The following is a 27,586-nucleotide window of genomic DNA, read 5'->3' on the forward strand; positions in this document are numbered from 1 at the left end:
CCACCTCGGGGCAACTTGAGGGTTGGTTTTACTCATAGGATGTCTCATCTGAGTGTGCCCTAAGAAAGAGATATGTGCAGCTCCTATCGGGATTTGTCGGCACATTCAGGCGGTGTTGCTGGTCTTGTTTTAACCTGTCGAAGTGTCTTGAGTAACTGAGATACCGAGTCTGATCGGAACGTCTTGGGAGGAGGTCTATTCCTTCGTTGACCGTGAGAGCTTGTCATGGGCTAAGTTGGGACTCCCCTGCAGGGATTTGAACTTTTGAAAGTCATGCCCGCGGTTATGGGCAGATGGGAATTTGTTAATGTCCAGTTGTAGATAACTTGAACCTTAACTTAACTAAAATGAATTCAACCGAGTGTGTTATTGTGATGGCCTCTTCTCGGTAGGGTCCGGGAGGTGGACACGGTGTTGGAGTAATGTTTGCGCAGGTTGTTCTCTAGTTTCTCGCTCGCGCTTTTCCTCCTCTTCTCGCTCTCTTTTGCGAATAAGTTAGCCACCATATTTGCTAGTCGCTTGCTGCAGCTCCACATATTTTTACCCTGTCATACCTTTAAGCTTAAATAGTCTTGATCGCGAGAGTGCGAGATTGCTGAGTCCCTGTGGCTCACAGATTACTATTACACCAGATGTAGGGCCTGATGCTTCCGCTCCAGGAGACGCGTATGAGCTCAAGTGGGAGTTCGACGAAGACTCTCAACGTTACTATGTTTCCTTTCCCGATGATTAGTAGTGGTGCCCAGTTGGGGGTGATTGGGACCGTGTCGCATGTTGGGTTCTCTTTTATTTTGGCGCCGTAGACGGGCCATGAGTGTTTGGATGATGTAATGTTATTTATGTACTTGATTGATGTGGCGAGTGTAAGCCAACTATGTTAACTCCCCTTTATGATTTATATTACATGGGATGTTGTGAAGATTGCCTAACTTGCGACATATGCCTTCAATGCGATTATGCCTCTAAGTCGTGCCTCGACACGTGGGAGATATAGTCGCATCGAGGGTGTTACACCTACCTTGGGGGGTGCTGTTGCCGCACAAAGTCCACGGGGGGATCAATTCTCCCGCGAGTCGTAAGTGACCCGAAATACTTTAATAGTATAGATATGCCATCTTTTTCTTCTGAGATAATAACCACCGCATATATTTTTGCAGTTCGGGCCTTAGCCCCTCTCAAATGAGCTTGTCTTCGGGGGATCTCCTTCCAGAGATGATGGAGAGCGAAACGCCTCCTCCAGACTCCTCCGCTCCGGAAGCGGGCGATCCTGAAGTGTCGTCGCGGAGGGCCTCTCTGAGTCCGGTGAGGCCAGAAGATAATCCCATTGACCCCTGAAGCTCCCAGTGTCCGGCTCCCAAAGAGAGCAGACAAGAGAGTCCGGCACCGTCTAGTGTGCGATCCGATGTTCTAAGGGAGTTGGTGGGGCGAGCGGCCATCCCAGATGAACACCGTGTGCTGATGAATACGGTGATGGAGAGGATATCGTCCGCCGAAAGCGGATTGCATGAAGCTTTTATGAGTCTACTGACAGGCTTTGAGGTACGTAAAAAGAATGTATGATAGTCCTGCACATGCTAGGTGTGCCCTGTGTAGATAGTAGCCCCTGAGACTCAGGTTGTCGTCGAAAACGATGACGAACAGAGGATCATATTCCCAGGTAATAACTATACTGCCTCTATGTGTAGGTGATGGAAGCTCCGGTGGCCAGCCGGACTAGCAAGTTTGCCCATTTAGAACGGCAGTTGGATGCGGCAGATGCCGACATCGAGCTTGTTAACAAAAGGCTTGACAAGGCACAGGGTAAGTGTCCTTATCTGGTAAACGCCACATAGGAAGAGCAGCATGATGCCAGTATCTTTAACATGTTGTGACTGCAGATGGAGCTGCCATTGTTGAAGCCTTCCGGGCAGAACTTGCCCGAGCCAAGGAACAAGCAAGGTTGGGTAATGCGGCTGCTTTGAAGGTGGCCGAAGAGTTGCAAGCCGAGAAGGCCGCGCATGGCGAGAGTCGAGACAAGATGGCCAAGATGTCCATAGAATTAAAAGCCGCCGCCGACCGTTGCCGGGTTCTCGAAATGGAAAACCAAGCAAAGGCATCGGACCTTGAGAAGGCCGTTGCGACAAGAGGGAGGAGCTGCGGGAAGCCGGGGATATTGTAGCTGGGAAATCCTTTATGTTGCGGAGGAAGTTCGGAGATCCACGATATGCTCCTCTGGATCGTCTGTGGAGTTCGGAGGATGTATATATGGATTTGGCGGCGAGCGCTGCCGATGCGGCCAAGTATTTCCAGGGTCAGACGGACCGTGAAGTAGACTGGCTGTTTTGGAGACAATTCCATTCTCCCGAGCGTCCGCTTTCATTGACTGACCAATTAGCTGAATGGGCCGAACTAAATAGGTTGTCCGGACTCTCCATGAGGTCTGTTGTGGATCAGCTATGGCCGGAAAGGTCAAAACCAAACAGCTATTTTAGCTTGATGCAGCAGTTCCCTGACGTGGTGCCGCGCATTAATGTGATGAAGAGGTTGGCGTGCATAGAGGGCGCCCGGATGGCCTTTGCCCGTGTTAAAGCATACTGGGCGTAGATGGATGCTACCGCTGTTGCAGCGCGGGATTCGGCCATAGGTCGAAGGGCTGCTGAGCACTACTTTGAAGAAGTTCTTGAGGGTGCACATTTGATAGAGACCCAGTGCTCAAAAAATATTATGTTTGAGTGATATGTAATCTCATTGTAAGCGAAATGCTTTTATAAATTTTATAAGGCTATTTTTGTACTTTTGCCTGAAAGTAATATGATGCCTCCTGGGCGGCCGTTTATGTATACATGTGTATAACCTGAAAGATTGCAGTCGTCGGCTTCAACCCCCACGCATATAATGCGGAGGTGCTCGCAAAAACACGCATTCACACTTAACCCAACGTCTTGGTCCTATTAGGGAGGTGATAGCGGAGCGAGCGAGGCAACCGGGCTATAATGCTTTAGCACTTTCACTTAGCCATAGGAGTTTGACAGTGGGGCTACTAGATAGCCCCTGGTGGCTCCGCACTCTCCCGATCCCGGGGTGCGTACATGCCTAGCCGGAAAACGGCCCTTCGTTAAGGCGGAGGAATTCTAACATTCCAACAGGTCATCGAGTGGTTGACCATACTCACGCTATATCATGACAGTCAGTTTTCGGCTTTCTCTACTGAGGTGCTTTGTAAGAAGCCCCTTCTGTCCAGGTACGTGCATTGTTCTGACGTGGCCACATGCCAAGACATCAGCATCCTTCTCAATGGTGGATATGTATCAACAAGGGACAGTAAAAAAGGTTTACGCAGGGTCTTAATCTAAAAAGAATCCTTGGAACGGGTCCCTGCTGCACGTCTGCGCCTGTGTCTCTGTTGTGCCATATCCTGGACGGGTGTAGCACGATGATCATCTGTAAAAGAGAGGAATTTAGGTGAAAAAGTTATCGTGCGAAAAGATAGTTTTTTAAAGAAACCATGAGTAATTCAAGATCAGAAGAAATTGTCACTTGTCTGCGCGTGTTGAGCCCCTTGTATTGAAAAATAGGGGTGTGACCATTTATTCGGTATAAGTAGTGGCACCGGACTCGATTAGTTGTGTCTGAGGTCTTGACGACCTATTGGATGCTTTCGCTGGTCCGGGCGCCTTTAGTGTGCGGCTGCCAAGGCAGACTCACTCTCTTCAGTGCGCAGAGATCGCTTGATATTTCCGTGCACTGTAATGATGCCACGTGGACCGGGCATCTTGAGTGTGAGGGAGGCGTAGTGTGGTATTGCATTAAAGCGAGCAAAAGCTTCGCGTCCGAGCAGTGCTTGATAGCCACTTTGAAACGGAGCGATGTGGAAAGTTAAATGCTCGCGACGGAAGTTATCGGGGGAGTCGAATATAACCTGTAGTAGGAGGGAGCCTGTACAACGAGCCCCTGGGCCTGGCGTTACTCCTTTAAAGGTAGTATTGCTATGGCAAATTTGTGTTGGGTCTAACCCCATCCCACGGATTGTATCCTGATATATTAGGTTTAGGCTACTGCTGCCATCCATCAAGACTCGTGTGAAGTGATACCCGCCAATTACTGGGTCTAATACCAGGGCAGCCCATCCTGCGTATCGGATACTTGCTGAGTAATCGCGGTGGTCGAAAGTGATTGGTTGAGACGACCAGTGGCAGGACTGCGCGGTGACAGGCACTTGGGTATATTTTTCTGGGAGTGCCGCGTTGTTTTTCCCTTGATCACGTGTAACACGTTTACTGTTTTGACTTCTGGTGGAAATTTCTTTTGCTCCCCCGTTTCTTGCTTGGGGGGCTCGTCCTCGTCTTCACTTGGTGTATCCTCCCCTTTGTGTACGGCGTTGAGCTTGCCAGACTGCTTGAAGACCCAACATTCTCTATGGGTATGATTAGTAGGTTTACCAGGGGTACTATGGATCTAACATACTTGGTCCAGAATTTTGTTGAGGCTAGACAGTTCATCCCTGGTGCCTTTAGGGGACGGCTTTTGACCTGGCCGAGAGCTTTTGAATCCGGCATTTACTGTCGTGCCCTTCGTGCTGTCTTCTTTATTCCGGCGTTTGTTATTGCTGTTGCGCCGTGATTTCCCATTTCCATCTCTAACTTCAGAGGTACTGGGGTCGCTGGTGCTGCATCTGGCTAGCTAGCTGTCCTCACCCATGCAAAAGCGGGTCATGAGGTTTGTTAATGCGGCCATCGTTCTCGGCTTATTTTGGCCGAGGTGTCTGCCGAGCCATTCGTCATGGACGCTATGCCTGAAAGCTGCCAAGGCTTCAGCGTCCGGACAGTCGACAATCTGGTTCTTTTTAGTAAGAAACATGTTCCAAAGCTTTCGGGCTGACTCTTTGGGCTGTTGAGTTATATGACTCAAATCGTCCGCATCCGGAGGTCGGACATAAGTCCCTTGAAAATTTGCCCGAAAGGCGTCTTCGAGCTCTTCCCAACTTCCAATGGAGCTTTCGGGGAGGCCTTTGAGCCAGTGACGAGCTGGCCCTTTGAGCTTGAGGGGTAAGTACTTGATGGCGTGGAGATCATCTCCTCGAGCCATATGGATATGAAGGATGTAGTCCTCAATCCAGACCCCAGGGTCTGTTGTTCCGTCATATGCCTCTATGTTTACGGGCTTGAATCCCTCTGGAAATTCATGGTCCAGCACCTCATCGGTGAAACATAGGGGGTGTGCGGCACCCCTGTAGCTAGGTGTATCGCATTGTTCGGATGTTTGTTGTGTTGCATTGTATGCTGGGGCGCGCTTGCATGGTCCATAGATGGATCTTGTTGCACTGTCCTTTGGGTGCGAGCCCTCGCATGGGTCGCGTGTTGTATTGTGAGCGGCGTTGTATGCCGCTCTGTGTTGGTAGAGGGGTCGTCTATCCGACCAGGTGGCTGCTTTGATATTTGGTTGTGGGGGGTCTGAGGCCTCCTCATCGAATTCGGGTAGCAGCTTCCGCTTTGGGTAGCTCTTGGAGGGGCGATTGTCGCCGTACCTTGCTACAGTGTTGAGTATTTTACTCCATCTGATTTGGAGTGTGTCTTGCGCGGCCTCGAGCCTTTGCTTCTGCTTTTTAAGGCTCCTCGCGGTGGCAACAAGCCTTTTACGGGCATTCTGCTGCTCCGGGTGCCTGTCCGGCGTTATGTCATCCGGACCATTATCCTTGATAGAATTTGTTTGTTCGGTTTGATTATCTGTATTGCCGTTGTCCGGCAGTGGTTCGCCCTGCTCCAGCGCTGGGTCTGCGTGATCGCTATTCTGTCGAGGCGGGATTTGGGGCGGCGCTTGCGTCGCCGCTTTGACTGCTTTTCGAGGGAACAAGCTTTCGGTGCGTCCTTCCGCTCCTTGTCGTCATCTTTTGGTGCGTCCATCATGTATACGTCATATGACGAGGTGGCATTCCAGGGCCCAATAGGTGCTGGTTCTTCATCGTCTCCTTCATCGGTGTCCATACTGTCGATGTCTTCGGAGTCGAAGTCGAGCATGTCGGTTAAATCGTCGACAGTGGCTACAAAGTGGGTGGTGTGTGGGCTTTGAATTTCTTCATCATCTGTATCCCAATCTTGCTGACCGTAGTCCGGCCAGGGCTCTCCTGATAAAGAGAGAGACTTTAGTGATTTCATAATATCGCCGAAGGGCGAGTGCTGAAAGATGTCCGCTGCAGTAAACTCCATGATCGGCGCCCAATCGGCTTCGATCGGCAGAGGCGCGAATGGTTCAGAGTCCAGAGAGGAGTCTGGCTCCTTGGAATCATGAGTATCACGGAGTGCGGGGCTGGTGTTAGGCTCAATCACCGTTGGGATCGCAGCCCCCAAGGTGGTGTCCAACCGCCCATCCTCGATCGGCGCTGTTGGCTCCGAATTGAGGGTCGAAGCCGATGCGGGTGCGGCCTCCAGGGCACTGTTTGGCGGCAGAGCTAGATCATGCCCGTCGGGACAGTGCGGCACGCTCGGCAGTGGCTTGAATCCGTCGAAGATCAAGTCCCCGTGGATGTCAGCCGTGTAGTTTAAACTTCCAAATCTGACCTGACGGCCAGGGGCGTAGCTTTCGATCTGCTCCAGACGGCCAAGTGAATTGGCCCACAGTGCGAAGCCGCCGAAGACGAAGATCTATCCGGGGTTAGGGTTACACAAAGTCGGTTACAATGGTAGGAGATCCTCATATCCGTATCGCCAAGCTTGCCTTCCACGCCAAGGAAAGTCCCTTCCGGACACGGGACGAAGTCTTCAATCTTGTATCTTCATAGTCCAGGAGTCCGGCTGAAGGTATAGTCCGGCCATCCGGACACCCCCTAATCCAGGACTCCCTCAGTATCTCTCTCGAACATTGTGTCTCTGTGCCTCGCTCAGTAGCCCCCTCGATATGTAGACTTCTCTCGTGCGCACAGCTGTAGTGACGATGACGTTGAACCCAGTGTGCCTCGTTTTTACCGGCCTCATGTGATAGTTTTCACCCTGTTTTCTGTTAATTAACAAGGCAACCTTTTCTTTCTTACTACTAGTGAATCTGAAATCATTCGGGGCAGACATAAAATATATCACTTCAACCCAGTTATCGCAGTAACTATTTTAAAAGAAACTAGCTAGATGCCAGTGCGTTGCACTGAACATCAAGATGCATTTGTATGAGTAGTTTATCTTGCGAGAGAAAAGGATGAACAAGGGAAGGTCGTATTTGCGAACGTGGAGAGGGGTGTGGGTATATTTTTGCAAAATTGACAAAGTTTTCTTCCTATCCGTTAGATATAAATCCGACAGCCTATATTGCAGGATGGCACGCACACCATCATCACCAACTCTATTTTCTACTCCCTCCGTTCCTAAATATTTGTCTTTTTAGAGATTTCAACAAGTGACTACATATGGAGCAAAATGAGTGAATCTACACTCTAAAATATGTCTACATACACATCCGTATGTGGTAGTCCATTTGAAATCTAAAAAAGACAAATATTTAGGAACAGATGGAGTATAAGAGTAGACATGGAGATATATCTCCAGCATGGTCTACAACAAAAATGTGTTGGACTGGTTAGCACGGGATGCTCGGAACGCGATGACATGAGTTCGAATTCTGTCTTTAACTTTAGATTTTTATATTATATATTACTTATTTAATGTATACTTCTTTCGCTACTGTACTGACAGTGGAACCCACCGAGTACTTAGAATACAAGATTAAGGATGGACTTGTTTCTTTTTAACTTTCTGTACGAAGCTGTAGCCACCCTGCAAGTCACGTGTACACTGTACGTGCAATTAACTTTTTATAGAGGGACAATCATACAGGCAATTAACTCAAATGGATTGGATGTCACTCTATTATTTCCAGCATAAGAGCATCTCCAACGGCAGCCGACAAATTTCCTCCCGCTTCCTTCCGCGGAGGACGACATCAAACGCTAGCGGCATACATTTTCACAACTCTAACCAACCAGATGAAATTCATGCAAACACGGACTAATTTCATATAAGCATGAAGGATTTCATATAAAAAAAGTCAGATCTTCATATAAACATGATGGATTTAATTACATTTACATGAACTAAGTGGTGCCAATCCGACTCTCTTGGTATAATTAATACTCCCTCCGTCCGGAAATACTTGTCCTAGAAATGGATGTATCTAGACTTATTTTAGTTATAGATACATACAATTTATCCATTCTTAGAACAAAAATTTCCCACCAGCTGGAGAGGGAGTACATAATCTAAATGGCCGCCTGCGGATCCCTTTGTCTTCGTCATGTCCGGAAAAACACTTTGTGGGGTCGACGAAGGTCCTCGGAAGAGACGAAGAAGCAAAGAAACCACCTAAATGCGCAGTCATCGCGGCCTCCCGTGTTCTACTTCTACTCAATGATGGTGGCTGACACGGAGAAGCTGGCCACCGACTCGTCGCTCTCCACGCACCCGACTTCTGTCTCTGCCTGCATGGCGTTGCCGCAGGCACGGGAGGCGCGCCCACAGACACGGGAGGCGCGGCACCGCAGACACTGGTAGCGCGGTACGACGCGGCAACGATGACACCTGTACCGGTGTGCTCGCCGCCGTGCCGGCGTGGAGCAACTCGCCACTCCTCATCGAGCTGAACTGGAGCAGTGAGTTGCTGAACTACGCGCCTTCTTGGGGCGGCAACTGGCTCCATCGGGCCAAGCAAGGTTGGTGAAGCACCGAGCAGCCTCGCCCGTATCTGAAGGGCTCAGCGGGCCACCCAGCCGGGTAATATGCCGGAGAACGGCTCCTCAGAAGCCATCGGAAGAGTGGAGAAAATGGTGAAGGAGGAGATGGGGAAGCGGTGGAGGGGTGCGATTCTTGCCCGCTGTCTGTCTGGCCTCGTGTAAATAGAGGGCGGACGGTAGGAGCTTGGCCGGTGTCTGGCCTCGCTTAAACTGAGGGCGGATGGGAGGAGCTCGGCCGGTGTTGCGTTTAATTCCGGCCCACTCATGAACGGACGTATGGCTGGAGTATGTTTCTCGGTTTGCATGCGGGTTTAACAGAGGGGTTTGATGGAGGTGAGGAGGCGTGTTCAGCCGGGCGTGCAGCGGGCGGCGCAGTACTATTCGATTTGACAGCGGGCGGCGCAGTTCCTGATACGACTTTAATAGCGGTTCCCGAAATGTTGAACGGCCAATGCAGCCTCCTTCAATTAATGCATGAGGGAAGTAATGGGAGGAGGACCGGGAAAAGAGGCTGCACGATCTGAATGCAGCGCAGTTTGCCCTCATATAAAAGCACCCCTCCATTCCAATGCATCTACCACATCGTACGCACCTAAGAATTTGCCTAAGCACCTACACTAAGCGCAAAAGAGCTCACTCCAGACCCATGGCGGCAATGCGCGCGAGCGGCCAGTGGCTGTGCCAGATGGTCCATGATGTCGGCTTGCGGCATGGCGCCGAGGATCGTCTCGAGACGGTGTTGGAGACCGGCTGGGGGATGGCCGCCGTCGATGCCAACTATGACTCTCAGTTGGACCAGATGATCGTTGCCACCACCAACAAGTTCACAGTCCTCAAGAAGATCGCGGACGACATCGCCGTACTCCTCCAGCCCACGCGCCCGCGCTCCTCATTGCCTGCCACCCTAATCGGCCTCCATGGCCGGAACCTCTTTCAAGCACTGGTGGCCCTGTGACTGCCCACCGACACCACGAAGAATGTCCACCTGGAGGTCGCGCTCGCCGCGAGGCGCCTTGCCCTGCAAGAATTCGTTGACCTACACATCCACGTGTACGAGCAAATCGTGTACATAGGTATCTACAAGGCCAGTGAGGACGCTACGACATTGGCCTTCCTCAACTGGTTGGAAGCCTTGGATGCCTTTGCTGAGAAGCACCTCGACCTTGCCACAAAAGCCGCCACTTCGTAGCCGCCGGTCGGTGGCCCGATGCATTAAGTTGAGGAGGAGGAGGTCGTACGTTGATGGATGCATCTTTCTTCTTGCCTTCTGTAACCACCACTGCGATCGCATCGTCACCATGGCCTTAATTCTTATTGTGTTGTTGCATTCTCGTTCCCGTCAATACCGACATGTGCGATCCCTTTGCTTAATTATATGCACCACTGTAACTAGTACTCCATCCATCAATTTATAAGTTGTGCTTACCTTTTCCATCAACTTCGTGCAACGCGCGGGCAGCTTGCTAGAAACACTAGAACATGTCAGACCGCGTGTGACCAAACCGATGATGCACCAACCTAGCTACTATGTACCCTGCTTATCTGGCGGAAATAGCCCCGCCCCAGTGTTTCCAATCGTTATTTCTATCTATCGATCGTGCCAAGGAGCAGAACCAAATTGTTACTATTTATACATGTTTCTTTACTCCTACTCCTATAAAAGACTCAGTTGGTGATGGTGGTGTGTCTTCCATCCGTCATTTCTGACCATTAGAACTGCATCTAACGGCTGTGAGATAAGTTGTGGCATTTTTGCAATAATAGCCCACTTCTCCGCTCCAATTTGCAAAAACCCCCTTATTATCTTCAAAGCAACCGCATCCCTCCCTCACCTCATCACAACAGCCTGAGAAATATATACTCCTATAAAAGACTCAGTTGGTGATGGTGCTGTGTCTGCCATACCTCGTTTCTGACCATTAGATCTGCATCTAACGGCTGTGAGGTAACTTGTGGCATTTTTGCAACAATAGCCCACTTGTCTGCTCCAATTTGCAGAAAACCCCTTATTATCTTGAAAGCAACCACATCCCTCCTTCACCTCATCAAAATAGCCTGAGAAATATATTTTGAGTGAAAAGTACTTCCTCCGTTCCTAAATATTTGTCTTTCTAGAGATTTCAATATGTGACTACATAAGGAGCAAAATGAGTGAGTCTACACTTCAAAATATGTCTATATAATCCGTATGTGATAGTCCATTTGAAATCTCTAAAAGACAAATATTTAGGAATGGAGGGAGTAATATATTAGGAGTATATCAAAACAAGAGTGATTTCTTTCAAGTTTGTGAACAAGTACTACTATTCTACTACTTTGGATCCGTCGCAACACACAGGCACATTGCTAGTAAAAGGAAAAGGCCTCACGCGTTCGCGTCGCACTCCCCCCACACACGCCCGGGAATCGGGAGTACTCCACGGCCCGTCCGGCACGGCACATAGCTTAGGGAAGGCGTGTTGCCTAGCATTTTCACTTTCATGTGGGACCGCCGTTGAGCAAACCGACTATTGGCAAACCGCACCCCACCCGCCGCTGGGTTGGAAAACAGAAACGAGGGGAAGATCTAGCTGTAGCACGGAAGCCAAGAAATTTGGTGTCAGATGGGGCTCGTTGATAGAGTAGGAGCATTCTGCACTACTCTACTCCTACTAGTACCAAGTTTGTAGTACTATACAACTAGTACTACCACTATACAACTAGTAGGTACGTGCATGACACAGCATCATAGGAACAAAAAAATGGGAAGATCTTGTTTTGGGTGATTTATCTTTTTTCCAGTCAACGTAGTACTCCCTCCGTTTCATAATGTAGTGCCTATAGATTTTTTGAGAAGTCAAACTTTACAAACTTTGACCAAGTTTGTAGAGAAAAATATTTATATTTACAATACCAAAAATATATAATGTGAAACTACTTCTTATGATGAATCTAGTGATATATGTTTCGCACTCTAGATGTAAATATTTTTCTCCACAAACTTGGTCAAAGTTTGTGAGGTTTGACTTTTTAAAAAATCTATAGGCACTACATTATGGAAGGGAGGGAGTATGAATAATATGATGTGGGGGCACCCATGAAGCTTATGTGGCTTGGTTGCATGGCTACGAAAGGTTAGAGAAAAATAAATAGACAATGTGTTTAGAGTGCACTCCACTAAACAGATATACTTTGGATCCATTGCAGCGGGCTGGCACATCTATATCTATACCGCCTATCTAGAGTGTGAATAACTTTGAAAGTTGGTTGTTGGATGAAGCCAATCCGACGATACAAAGATGGCAAATCCGAGCACTACTGGCCGTTGGATATCATCTACATTCCACCAGATTCTGCCACATGTAGAATCTAGAAGACTCCATGGTTGAACTTCATTCATGACTAACTTTGCCACAACTAAGCTTAGGCAAAGTGTGTTTGCCACAAAAAATGTGGCTAACAAAATGGCCACCACAAGTGTGGCAAGACTTGGCAAGAAGTTGAGTCTATGACATGTGGACCATCTAGCTAGAAAAGTGTGGCAAGCCACAAGTGTAGCAATGAACCAAACACATGCCTTGTGTGTTTGGTAGGGTGTATGAAGGGTGCATGATCCCAAGAGTTCCCTTCCCGACCCACTTTTGGGTGTTTGGTAGAGTGTATGGAGGGTGCATGAGTCCACACTAGATATTAGCACAAATACACTAGAAGCATGCATGAAGAGAGCATACATGAAGAGGGGTGTTGAGTTGAGCATCCATGAAGAGGGAACAACTATGCTGAGACAAGAACGCAACCAAACACACTTGTGGCACGCCTAAGCTTAGGCGTGGCAACCTTAGGCTGCAAACAAAACCATAACTTTGAAAGTTGGTCGTTGGATAATCCAATCCGACGGTACAAAGATGGTAAATCCGAGCACTACTGGCCATTGGATATCATCTACATTCCACCAGATTTTGCCACATGTAGAATCTAGAAGACTCCACATGTAGAAGCATCATGCACAAACCACCAGAATCTCATGCGTGCAATGCATGTGTACCTTACTAGTAGCTGATAGTAGTAAGAAACAAATTCTGGGTTTGGCACGAGCTCGTACTGTGGGAGCACCACAAGGCCTGCCGTAGGAGTTACATTTCCCTCTCGGGGCCCACGAGACCGAACTTCAGTGGCTTAGTGCCCGGCCTATGAGTCAATGACATGTGGACCTTAAATGCGGTTGGCCCACATGTCATTCTCGTGGTGGTGGTGTGGTTCGCGACTCACTCATTCGAGATGAACCGGCCGGTGGTGGCGTGGCCGTGGCGAGGGTGCCACTGCTGGGTGTCGGGGCGTTACGAGGCGTAGATGGCCACACCAGCATGTACTACCTATAGTACAGAAATACTCTAGCTGAGGATTGATGCCCGGGATGAAATGTGTCACAACCGCTGGATGAAAATTCGATGGTGCGGGAGTATGGATCGGAGCACAGTAGTGATAAACCACAAGTATAGGGGATTGCAACAGTTTTCGAGGGTAGAGTACTCAACCCAAATTTATTGATTCGACACAAGGGGAGCCAAAGAATATTCTCAAGTATTAGCAGCTGAGTTGTCAATTCAACCACACCTGGAAACTTAATATCTGCAGCAAATTATTTAGTAGCAAAGTAATATGATAGTAGTGGTAACGGTAGCAAAAGGTAATGATAGCAAAAGTCATGTTTTTGGTATTTTGTAGTGATGATAGAAATAGCAACGGGAAAGTAAATAAGCGAAGAACAATATATGGAAAGCTCATAGGCAATGGATCGGTGATAGAGAATTATGCCGGATGCGGTTCATCATGTAACAGTCATAAACTAGGTTGACACTGAACTAGCTCCAATTCATCAATGTAATGTAGGCATGTATTCCGAATATAGTCATACGTGCTTATGGAAAAGAACTTGCATGACATCTTTTGTCCTACCCTCCCGTGGCAGCGAGGTCCTATCAGAAACTAAGGTATATTAAGGCCTCCTTTTAATAGAGTGCCGGATCAAAGCATTAACACATAGTGAATACATGAACTCCTCAAACTACGGTAATCATCGGTAAGTATCCCGATTATTGTCACTTCGGGGTTAACGGATCATAACACATAATAGGTGACCATAGACTTGGAAGATAGGATCAAGAACTCTCATATATTGATGAAAACATAATAGGTTCAGATCTGAAATCATGGCACTCGGGCCCTAGTGACAAGCATTAAGCATGGCAAAGTCATAGCAACATCAATCTCAGAACATAGTGGATACAGGGAATCAAACCCTAACAAAACTAACTCGATTACATGATGAATCTCATCCAACCCATCACCGTCCAGCAAGCCCACGATGGAATTACTCAAGCACGGCAGTGAGCATCATGAAATTGGTGATGGAGGATGGTTGATGATGACGATGGCGACGGATTCCCCTCTCCGGAGCCTCGAACGGACTCCAGATCAGCCCTCCCAAGAGGTTTTAGGGCTTGGCGGCGGCTCCGTATCGTAAAACGCGATGAATCCTTCTCTCTAATTTTTTTCTCTCCGAAACCAAATATATAGAGTTGGAGTTGAGGTCGGAGGAGCTCCAGGGGCCCACGAGGTAGGGGGCGCGCCCTAGCGGGGCAGGCGCGCCCCCACCCTCATGGCTAGGGTGTGGCCCCCCTGGTCTTCATCCTTTGCAAGGATTTTTTATTATTTCCAAATAGACATTCCATGAAGTTTCAGGTCATTCTGAGAACTTTTGTTTCTGCACATAAATAACACCATGGCAATTCTACTGAAAACAGCGTCAGTCCGGGTTAGTTCCATTCAAATCATGCAAGTTAGAGTCCAAAACAAGGGCAAAAGTGTTTGGAAAAGTAGATACGACAGAGACGTATCAACTCCCCCAAGCTTAAATCTTTGCTTGTCCTCAAGCAATTCAGTTGACAAACTAAAAGTGATAAAAAACTTTTACAAACTCCGTTTGCTCTTGTTGTTGTAAATATGTAAAGCCAACATTCAAGTTTTCAGCAAAGATTATGAACTAACCATATTCACAATAATGCATAGGTCTCATGTTTACTCATATAAATGGCATAATCAACTAGCAAGCAATAATAATAAATATCGGATGACAACACTTTCTCAAAACAATTGTAATATGATATAACAAGATGGTATCTCGCTAGCCCTTTCTGAGACAGCAAAACATAAATGCAGAGCACATTTAAAGATCAAGGACTGATTAGACATTGTAATTCATGGTAAAAAGAGATCCAGTCAAGTCATACTCAATGTAAACTAACAGTAATGAATGCAAATGACAGCGGTGCTCTCCAACTGGTGCTTTTTAATAAGAGGATGATGACTCAACATGAAAGTAAATAGATAGGCCCTTCGCAGAGGGAAGCAGGGATTTGTAGAGGTGCCAGAGCTCGATTTTGAAATAGAGGTGAATAATATTTTGAGTGGTATACTTTCATTGTCAACATAACAACCAAGCGATGGTGATATCTTCCATGCTACACACATTATAGGCGGTTCCCAAACAGAATGGTAAAGTTTATACTCCCCCTCCACCAACAAGCATCAATCCATGGCTTTCTCGAAACAACAAGGTCCTCCAACTAACAAGAGTCCCAGGGGGAGTTTTGTTTGCAATTATTTTGATTTAGTTTGCATAAAGCATGGGACTGGGCATCCCGGTGACCAGCCACTTTCTCGTGACTGAGGAGCGGAGTCCACTTCTCTTGAGAATAACCCGCCTAACATGGAAGATACGGACAACCCTAGTTGATACATGAGCTATTCACGCATACAAAACATGATATTTATTTGAAGGTTTAGAGTTTGGCACATACAAATTTACTTGGAACGGCAGGTAGATACCGTATATAGGTAGGTATAGTGGACTCATATGGAACAACTTTGGGGTTTATGGGATTGCATGCACAAGCAGTATTCCCGCTTAGTACAGGTGAAGGCTAGAAAAAGACTGGGAAGTGACCAGCTAGAGAGCGACAACAGTCATGAAAATGCATTAAAATTAATCAACACCGAATGCAAGCATGAGTAGGATATAAGCCACCATGAACATAAATATCGTGAAGGCTATGTTGATTTTGTTTCAACTACATGCATGAACATGTGCCAAGTCAAGTCACTTAAATCATTCAGAGGAGGATACCACCCTATCATACCACATCACAACCATTTTAATAGCATGTTGGCACGCAAGGTGAACCATTATAAGCTCCTAGCTAATCAAGCATGGCACAAGAAACTATGATCTTTAGTTGTTATTGCAAACATGTTTATTCATAATAGGCTGAATCAGGAACGATGAACTAATCATATTTACAAAACCAAGAGAGGTCGAGTTCATACCAGCTTTTCTCATCTCAATCAGTCCATCATATATCGTCATAATTGCCTTTCACTTGCACGACTGAACGATGTGGATAATAATAATAGTGCACGTGCATTGGACTAAGCTGGAATCTACAAGCATTCAATTCAAGAGAGAAGACAAGGTGATATGGGCTCTTTTGTAAGATCAACAATAATGCATATAAGAGCCACTTCAACAATTTAATCATGGTCTTCTCCTATCGACGCCCAAAGAAAAGAAAAGAAATAAAACTATTTACACGGGAAAACTCCCAACAAGTAAAAGAAGAACATGAAATCTTTTTGGGTTTTCTTTTTAATTACTACTACAAGCATGGAAAGTAAACTAATTAAAAACTACAACTAATTTTTTTGGTTTTTCTTAAGGTTTTATTAAGCACACAAGAAGAAAGCATAAAAAGGGAAATAAACTAGCATGGATGATACAATGAAAAAGCATGAGCACCGACATCTAGCAATGAGTGTGTGAACATGAATCTAATGTTGGTGGGAAATACATACTCCCCCAAGCTTAGGCTTTTGGCCTAAGTTGCTCTATGGCCATGGTTGGCCTGGCGGATATCCACAGTAATAGTCGGGGTCTTACTGCGAAGAAGAAGACTCTGATTGCCACTAGTTGGCAATCATCTCCGGATCCCAATGGTAATTAGACTGTCGTGGAGGATCAATTTGTGGTTCCGACTCTAGCTCTATGGCTGATGTAGGGTTCCGGTAGGCGTGAATAGCCTCTAACAGAACAAGGTACTGGCCTGCAGATAAATCAAACAAGGAAGGAGCAGGCAGGGTAATAGTCTCAGGATGATGTTTATGAAAGAACAATTTGTATTTAAGCTGCCCTTCCCTATTCCTAACAATAAAGTCGTGTGCCACCATACTCTTATAATCTAAATAAACACGGGGCAACAATTTTTCTTCCTTCTCATAATGCATAATAGGTTGTTAAAATGTGCGGGTAGGCGTGAAGCATAGATGCCTCCAAAGATGGGGCCCTTTGTACGGTTCAGACTTAACCGTTTAGCAATAATACCGCCCATACTAACAGAGTTATCAGAGAATAAACCGTGGAACAAAATAATAATATCACGAACACTAAGATTTCCACAGTTTCCGCGACCAATTAAGCAACGACTAGCAAATATTGCAAAGTAGCGTAAAACAGGAAAATGTATGCTAGTGATTCGTGCATCAGAAACCTTCCTCGTTTCCCCCACAGTGATGGTATCAATAAACCCATCCACATCACCGCGATGTGGTTCCTCTATCGTGCCCTCAAAAGGGATCAAACAAACCTGAGAAAAATTATAAAGTGACATCTCCTTATGCTCATCATATAAATAAAACTCCACCATAGGTGGTGAGCTCCTAGCATGGAAATGAAAGTTTTGCACAAAGATATTTGTGAGTAAGAGATAATGTTCGCGTTGGTTGTGGAGGAAGGCGGTGAGGCCTGCATTCTCAGCAAATTCATAAAAATCATCACAAATACCGATTGCTCTCAAGAAATCATCAGAAGGCCATTCACATGGCCGAACCTCCGCGATGTGAGGCAGATTATATTTGGGCTTCTTTGCTTCTTCATTTTTATTTTCCTTCGAGCTTCGGCTCGATGAGCCCCTCAAAAATCTCTTCATTATTTTCTGAAAAATTCTGAAGATTTTAGTAACTTCAAAATAAAAGTGAACCAAACTCAATAAAATTGATAGCAACTACTCCTACAAGTGCCTAGAGCCTATATCATGCATCAAAACTACTTTTGACCATATAAATTTAACATGCAAGCTCAAGAACAGGGTCACCTAAGTAGCAAAAAATTGCAATGAATAAAGCACTAGAACAAAAACTAATTGGACCAATGGAGGAGTCACATACCAAGGAACAATCTCCCCAAGCAGTTTTGTGAGAGGTGCGTTGAGCAAGGAGATCGAAAATGGCAGAAAAATGAGCTAGAACTCATGCTTGAGCTGGATATTCGTGTTTGTGGGAGGAAGAATAAGTGTGTGGGTGCAGGAATAAGTGGAGGGGGGCCACCATGGGCCCACGAGGTAGGGGGCGCGCCCTCCACCCTCGTGGCCAGGTGGATGCCCCTCGTGCTGTGTTCTCGGTGCCAAATATTCTCAAATATTCCAGAAAAATCATATTTAAATTTCAGGGCATTTGGAGAACTTTTATTTTCGGGGTATTTTTATATTGCACGGATAAATCAGATAACAGACAGAAAAATACTATTTTGGTTTTATTTAATATAAAAAACAGAAAGTAAGAGGAGGGTACAGAAGGTTGTGCCTTCTAGTTTCACCCATCTCATGATCATCAAAAGAAATCCACTAACAAGGTTGATCAAGTCTTGTTAACGAACTCATTCCGAATAACATGGAACCGGAGAAATTTCGAATAACACTATGTTACCTCAACGGGGATATGCACATCCCCAATAACAAGAATATCATATTTCTTCTTGACAGTAGGAAGAGGAAATTCAAAACCTCCAAAAATAATCAATGGAATTTTTTCCAATACAATTGATACTATGAACTTGAGGTTGTTTCCTGGGAAAGTGTACCGTATGCTCATTACTATTAACATGAAAAGTGACATTGCCTTTAGTGCAATCAGTAACAGCCACTGCAGTATTCAAAAAGGGTCTTCCAAGAATAATAGACATACTATCATCCTCGGGAATATCAAGAATAACAAAGTCCGTTAAAGTAGTAATGTTTGCAACTACAACAGGCACATCCTCACAAATACCGACATGTATAGTAGTTGATTTATCAGCCATTTGCAAAGAAATTTTAGTAGGTGTCAACTTATTCAAATCAAGTCTACGATATAAAGAGAGAGGCATAACACTAACACCGGCTCCAAGATCACATAAAGCAGTTTTAACATAGTTTCTTTTAATGGAGCATGGTATAGTGGGTACTCCTGGATCTCCAAGTTTCTTTGGTATTCCTCCCTTAAAAGTATAATTAGCAAGCATGGTGGAAATTTCAGCTTCGGGTATCTTTCTTTTATTTGTAACAATATCTTTCATGTACTTAGCATAAGGATTCATTTTGAGCATATCAGTTAATCGCATACGCAAAAAGATAGGTCTGATCATTTCAGCAAAGCGCTCAAAATCCTCATCATCCTTTTTCTTGGATGGTTTGGGAGGAAAAGGCATGGGTTTCTGAACCCATGGTTCTCTTTCTTTACCATGTTTCCTAGCAACAAAGTCTTTCTTATCATAACGTTGATTCTTTGATTGTGGGTTATCAAGATAAATAGCAGGTTCAATTTCTATATCATTATCATTGCTAGGTTGAGCATCATCATGAACATTATTATTAACATTATCACTAGTTTCAGGTTCATTACCAGATTGTGTTTCAGCATCAGAAATAGAAATATCATTTGGGTTCTCAGGTGTATCAATAACAGGTTCACTAGAAGCATGCAAAGTCCTATCATTTTTCTTTTTCTTCCTTTTAGAAGGACTAGGTGCATCTATATTATTTATCCGAGAATCTTGCTCAATTCTCTTAGGGTGGCCTTCAGGATACAAAGGTTCCTAAGTCATTCTACCACATGTACTCATAACTCTAACAACATTATCATTTTTCTTACTATTCAATTCATTAAGCATGTCATTTTGAGCTTTAAGTACTTGTTCTACTTGAGTGGTAACCATAGAAGCATGTTTACTAATAAGTTTAAGTTCACCTTTGACATCAGCCATATAATCACCCAAGTGTTTAAGCATATTTGAATTGTATTTCAATTGTCTACCAAAATAAGCATTAAAATCTTCTTGCTTCACCATAAAATTATCAAACGCATCTAAGCATGGGCTAGCAAACTTAGTAAATGAGATTTCAGCTTTATCATATCTATAGAGAGAATTTACCTTTACTACCTGTGTCGGGTTATCAAGACCATGTATTTCTTCAATAGGTAATCGATTCAGATCATATGTTTCTTCAACAGACGGTAAATTAAGACCGTGTATTTCTTTAATAGGAGGTAAATTCTTAACATCTTCAGCTTTAATACCCTTTTCTTTCATGGATTTCTTTGCCTCTTGTATATCTTCAGGACTGAGAAATAGAACACCACTTTTCTTCGGAATTGGTTTAGGAATAGTTTCAGGAAGTGTCCAATTATTTTCACTAGTCGTCAACCCATGCATCCGCACGGGCTAGCAATTAAAAAATATGAATTATAAAATGAAGTTAATAACTTTATTACTATGTAAGATTTTATATAAAATGAAAATATATTGATCGATTTTTCATGGCCTTGAAAATGAATCATGGAGGTGAGTACTAAATATAATAGTCCATTGAATTGGAACGGGATGATGGTCAACATACTGGAATCTCGCTCGGAGGTCTACATCGTATTGCAAAATATTGGCAATGACCAAAATTATATTAATATAGGCATTGTAAAATTGATTCAAGTATTGTTTTTCTCAAACATATGGTAGGGTACCAATAGATATACTAAACACCAATGAAGCAAACTTATTTAATTGCCCGTTGAAAAGAAAATTACTCACAGAGGATAATTGTAATCTGATGCCTTTACCATATGAAATCTCTATATATTTAGAACCTCTAATAATTTTGTCTGACAGTTGGGTATCATGGAAGGATATAGACGCAACCATATTAGAAAGGACAATCTTTTGCTCCAAACATGTCGAGGGCACATCTAAACAATGCAACTGCATTGGGTTAATTCATATGCGAAGTATTTTAACACCTTACACAATAAGATCGGCATAACACAATTTCTACCTGCCTTTTTATAGAGAAAAAAAGGAAATCTAGCTAGTATGGAAGAACATAGAAGGAATACATCATGTTATTTATTAATTCTGATCTAGCTTTTTTTTGCAGGACAGACACCTTAAAATTTGCAACTGGAATAAGTGTGCAGCTTAAATTCAATTTCTAATTAGTGATGTGTACTTGTTTAGTAGCATCTATTATAATGTTGATAAATGATACATATCATGCACGATAAAACACAATAAAAGGTGTTTGATTGTGGATAAATTATCCAAGGAGAATTGGCTTGACCGATAATAGGAAACAAAACATCATCGGGATTTGCTTAAAAAGAAATGGACTATTGAGAAAAAATAAAGCTAGCTAAATATTATCTCATGATAGATGTATCACAAGTTGGCTGACAAATTGAAGAAAAATAGGACAAATCCAATGTTCCATTCATCTCTATTATTCCAGGGAACATGGAGAATAGAGATACCGTACACACCGACCCAGTCTGAAAGTACAAATCAAACGTAAAATGAGGACACCTAAATTTTGCTAACTACATACAGATAATGAAATGAGCAAATGTACCATCATATAATGCACGAACCACTGGAGAGAGATAATGCAACATTAATTCTTTTTTCTTCGGAATAATATTTAACTCTGATAATTCATCACTAATTATTTATATGTCTCGTAGTTAATCCAAAAACAAAATATGGATACGAACATAGCAAACCTTAGCATTCCTCTAAATGCATGGACTATATATGAGACGAAGATTAACTGAAAAGGACTGGCAGAAGAAAGTAATCCAAGTCTAGAATCATGTTATTGAAAGAGAGAGAAGTGAATGTTCAAACATGAAAGTATGGAGATTATTTTCTTTATTCTTTTCATTTTGCGGCAACCCACAAACACTTGGTCGCTTCTTCTGATTGAGTCCTTTCTAATTAATATTGTTGAAAGAAAAATAGGCAACTACTATCGTTGTCTTATCATATAGAAGTATCAAAGAAAATCATCTCCAAACCTAATAACTATTGAGATCTTCGTATTTATGAAAATTTATTTTACTGTGCAAGCAATGATATCAGTCCATAATTCTTCTCATCACCTTACCTCATTGATACATGAAGAAATAGCGCTATCTTTGGAGTGGCCTATATAGTTGGATACCATCAATACCTTGATAAAAAAAGTTACAGAAATCTGTAATATTAACATGGTCCTTTACAAAAAGCATGTGCAAATACAAACTTGAGAAACTGACTATGATTATTACAATTCGTATATTTCTCGTAACCATGCTGCAAGAGAAAAGATATTTCCTAGTAACTAAGGAAGGAAGCGATGCTACCTGATCTTTGAATCTTTTGGTCCACCTTTAGTTTGATCCACTATTCAGAAAAACCATAGTCAAAAGGGAACACATATATCGACACCTGAACAGTGCTATTGTTCTTGCTAATATGGTATAAATTGAAGGGAAATAAGAAACTACAAATACTATTTTCCAAGGTGAATGGTAATGGTATCACTCCATGTGCCGAAACATAACATCACTGATGAGATATTTGGATATCCAAAGAAGTAACACGTACACCATGCAAACATTGAGATATATCTGTAGAAGTTGCTTTCATCTTCTTGCATCAATCATGAATTCATGATCGATCAAAGACAGAGATCTATCTCCTTACCCTACTCAGATATATGACCAATGTTAGACACCATCACCACCATAAGTCCGTCGCCAAATGCTGCGAGCTAGAGGAGGCAACCTAGTGAAATAAAAACTGCAGCTTCCTTGTCCCTTAATGTCTTACAGGAAAAATACTAAAATCACTAGAGATTTTTATGAATTAAGAGAATACTACTACCTCATTATGATCTGTTGTGTATAATAAAGAACTTCTTGTTGGTACAGAAAACAGCTTGGGATGATGAAAGGCTGAACTAAACAACTGTACGTGAATTGATAATAGCTGTACATACCTTGATGGATAGATTAGATGGCAATTCTTTATTGTTGGTCACGCCAAGGATCTGGTTCAGGGCCACCGGCGCTATGTATTCGACTGTAGCCTTGAAGAGCAGACTTCCAAATGTGCTCGATGCTCTCTGCAGCGTGCTGCATGTGCATCAACTGCTAAGCTCGGTTACTACCAAGAACGGCGCGGACAGATGGTGACGAAAGGAGATCAGCACTCAAATAATCCAGTTCTCCTCTAGGGCTTGATTTGAGACATAGTGGATCTAGAAGAGTTGGGTTACGTCCAGAGAAAACGGAATAGGGTGGACGCTAGGTCGCCGGTTGCAAAGCGCTTGCTGGTTGACTGTACATGAAAAAGAACAATTCACCGAACACTTTGAATGCATTGTCAAATAGAAAGAATTAGATTGGATTCATACTGGTAGAGGAAGAGACCTAAGGAAAAAAAAAGTACTGTATGTTGTTGGCTGGACTGAGTATCACATTATCAGGTCAATCTCGCCATCGTAGAAATCAGCTAGACATGCCCAAGTCTAGACACGTGCAAGACATGTGTGTGGTGCTGGTGCATGTCTCATCATGTAGCTGGTCTGATGCTTGCACCAGACATATCATCTTCCTCTGCGCCTTCATGATCTGGCCTCGACAGAATGACCGCACCTCCTTCCTCCTCCTAAAAGTGGCAGATTTCACGATGGTGAGAAGACAAAAGAATGCAGCCTCACATCTATCAATTGGCGGCCATGCATCTCGCAAAGTGTGACTGTGGGATACCGCGAGGAAATCATGGCGGCGAGAAGCAAACTACAAAAGTCTCGCACCAAGAGAAAGAAGATGCGGTAGCCATGCGGTGCAAAAGCAACGATCTGGGAGAGGCGGGTGGTCATGTACACCAGGGAAATCACAAGATTGGGGGAAGTCGTGCTCTGGCCGGAGAGTTTCAGCCCAACACGCTTGACATATATGATCGTACGGTTGACCTTTTGAAATATTAGATATTTTTTCTAGATCAAACGCAGATGCCTATACGGTGTTACATGGGTTAATCCAGAACGTAATAATTCAGTCCCACCAAGATTAACGGCTCCTAATTACTAATTAACGTGGTAATTTCTTGGGAGTCTGTAATTAGTATAGGTATAGATTTGTCAACATATTATTCAATAGAATTTCAACTTCATCCGGTGTTCTTTCCCTGAAAACAGAACCAGCACAACTATCCAGGTAATCTCTGGAAGCATCGGTTAGTCCATTATAAAAGATATCAAGTATTTCATTTTTCTTAAGAGGATGATCAGGCAAAGCATTAAGTAATTGGAGAAGCCTCCCCCAAGCTTGTGGGATACTCTCTTCTTCAATTTGCACAAAATTATATATATCCCTCAAAGCAGCTTGTTTCTTATGAGCAGGGAAATATTTAGCAGAGAAGTGATAAATCATATCCTGGGGACTACACACACAACCAGGATCAAGAGAATTAAACCATATTTTAGCTTCACCCTTTAATGAGAACGGAAATATTTTAAGGATATAAAAGTAGCGAGTTCTCTCATCATTAGTGAACAGGGTGGCTATATCATTTAATTTAGTAAGATGTGCCACAACAGTTTCAGATTCATAGCCATGAAAAGGATCAGATTCAACCAAAGTAATTATATCAGGATCAACAGAGAATTCATAATCCTTATCAGTAACACAGATAGGTGAAGTAGCAAAAGCAGGGTCAGGTTTCATTCTAGCATTAAGAGATTGCTGCTTCCATTTAGCTAATAACCTCTTGAGCTCGTATCTATCTTTGCAAGCTAAAATATCTAGAGCAGCTTCTTTTTCAAACACATAACCCTTAGGAATAACAGGTGATTCATATTCATTAGAGGGAGAGTCTTCATCGTCACTTTCATCAATATTATCAGATTCAATATTTTCATTCTCTCTAACCCTAGCAAGTTGTTCATCAAGAAATTCACCAAGTGGCACAGTAGTATCAAGCACAGAAGTAGTTTCATCGTAAGTATCATGCATAGCAGAAGGGGCATCATCAATAACATGCAACATATCAGAACGAATAGCAGAAGCAGGTTTAGGTGTCGCAAGCTTACTCAAAATAGAAGGTGAATCAAGTGCAGAGCCAGATGGCAGTTCCTTACCTCCCCTCGTAGTTGAGGGATAAATCTTGGTTTTTGGATCTCTCAAGTTCTTCATAATGATAAGCAGATATAAATCCCAAGTGACTCAAAGAATAGAGCTATGCTCCCCAGCAACGGCGCCAGAAAATAGTCTTGAAAACCCACAAGTATAGGGGATCGCAACAGTTTTCGAGGGTAGAGTATTCAACCCAAATTTATTGATTCGACACAAGGGGAACCAAAGAATATTCTCAAGTATTAGCAGCTGCGTTGTCAATTCAACCACACCTGGAAACTTAATATCTGCAGCAAAGTATTTAGTAGCAAAGTATTTAGTAGCAAAGTAATATGATAGTTGTGGTAATGGTAGCAAAAGGTAATGATAGCAAAAGTAATGTTTTTGGTATTTTGTAGTGATGATAGAAATAGCAACGGAAAAGTAAATAAGTGAAGAACAATATATGTAAAGCTCGTAGGCAATGGATCGATGATAGAGAATTATGCTGGCTGTGGTTCGTCATGTAACAGTCATAAACTAGGGTGACACAGAACTAGCTCCAATTCATCAATGTAATGTAGGCATGTATTCTGAATATAGTCATACGTGCTTATGGAAAGAACTTGCATGACATCTCTTGTCCTACCCTCCCATTGCAGCGGGGTCCTATCGGAAACTAAGGCATATTAAGGCCTCCTTTTAATAGAGTACCGGACCAAAGCATTAACACATAGTGAATACATGAACTCCTCAAACTACGGTCATCACCGGTAAGTATCCCGATTATTGTCACTTTGGGGTTAACGGATCATAACACATAATAGGTGACTATAGACTTGCAAGATAGGATCAAGAACTCTCATATATTGATGAAAACATAATAGGTTCAGATCTGTAATCATGGCACTCGGGCCCTAGTGACAAGCATTAAGCATGGCAAAGTCATAGCAACATCAATCTCAGAACATAGTGGATACTAGGTATCAAACCCTAACAAAACTAACTCGATTACATGATAAATCTCATCCAACCCATCACCGTCCAGCAAGCCTATGATGGAATTACTCACGCACGGCAGTGAGCATCATGAAATTCGTGATGGAGGATGGTTGATGATGATGATGGCGATGGATTCCCCTCTCTGGAGCCCCAAACGGACTCCAGATCAGCCCTTCCGAGAGGTTTTAGGGCTTGGTGGCGGCTCCGTATCGTAAAACGCGATGAATCCTTCTCTCTGATTTTTTCTCTCCAAAACCAAATATATAGAGTTGGAGTTGAGGTCGGAGGAGCTCCAGGGGGGCCCACGAGGTAGGGGGCGCGCCCTAGGGGGGAAGGCCCACCCCCACCCTCATGGCTAGGGTGTGGGCCCCCTGGTCTTCATCTTTTGCAAGGATTTTTTATTATATCCAAATAGACGTTCTGTGAAGTTTCAGGTCATTCCGAGAACTTTTGTTTCTGCACATAAATAACACCATGGCAATTCTACTGAAAACAGCGTCAGTCCGGGTTAGTTCCATTCAAATCATGCAAGTTAGAGTCTAAAACAAGGGCAAAAGTGTTTGGAAAAGTAGATACGACGGAGACGTATCAAGCAGCGGAGCAGGCAAACTGCGTCCAATCGGGTGTGGCTGTGGTAGAAAGTTGATGGTCGCCATAGTTCAGCTGGCCCGCGTGTCATGCACACAAAGGCAGAGGAGCGGTGGGGCCAAGAGGGATGAGGCACACGTTGGGGGGATGAGGATCCCCTAACATGAACAATCCTACCATTCTATCACTGACATGTGGGACCCGCAAGTGTGGGTCCCACCAGTCAGTGAAGGAAAGGCAGGGTAAGGCAGTGGTAGAAGAAAGTTGTATATAGATGGAGGAATAAATTAGAAACATTGTCATGTCTACTGACACATGTATGAGGGTTGTCGTGTCACGTCAGAGGATCCATGTCAGAGGATCCATGTCCACGTTGGGGGATGTCGTGCTTACAGGTAGGGTTGGAGCGGCGTCATGGGAATCGCATGTGGGTGTGGCAGTGGTAGAAACAAGAAATGTGATGGTCGTTCTAGTTCAACTTCCATGGACAAGTTGTCATGTCTACTGACACATGTATGTCAAAACTAGAGTGTTTATATTTCAAGCACATGAACAAGTATTATTCTAGTACTTTGGATCCATTGCAACGCACGGGCTAGCACATTGGTAGTAGTAATGTCTATCTCTATCTCTAGAGGCCTTCCCTCATTCATCCTTTTCTCTCACAAGATAAACTACTCATACAAATGCATCTTGATGTTCCGTGGTGACAAACTAGGGGACTTGTTTCGTATGGGACACATCCTACAATATACTCCCTCTCTCCCAGTTAATTTGTTTTGAATCTTTTTTGTTTTATAAGTTTCAAATTCAAATTTAGAGAGGCAGTGGGGTCGAGAGGGGTGAGACGCAGGTCGGGGGACGTGTGGTGTCATGGGTTCGTGCGGCGTCGTGGGAATCGCGTGTGGCTGTGGTAGAAACTTGATGCTCGCCGCATTTAAGGTGGCCCACATGTCATGCACACAAAGGCAGAGGGGCGATGCGGCCGAGAGGGGTGAGGCGCACGTCGACGGACGTGGTGCCGTGGGTTGG

This window comes from Triticum aestivum, chromosome 7A (genome assembly GCF_018294505.1).
Source record: "Triticum aestivum cultivar Chinese Spring chromosome 7A, IWGSC CS RefSeq v2.1, whole genome shotgun sequence".
NCBI classification, from domain to species: domain Eukaryota; kingdom Viridiplantae; phylum Streptophyta; class Magnoliopsida; order Poales; family Poaceae; genus Triticum; species Triticum aestivum.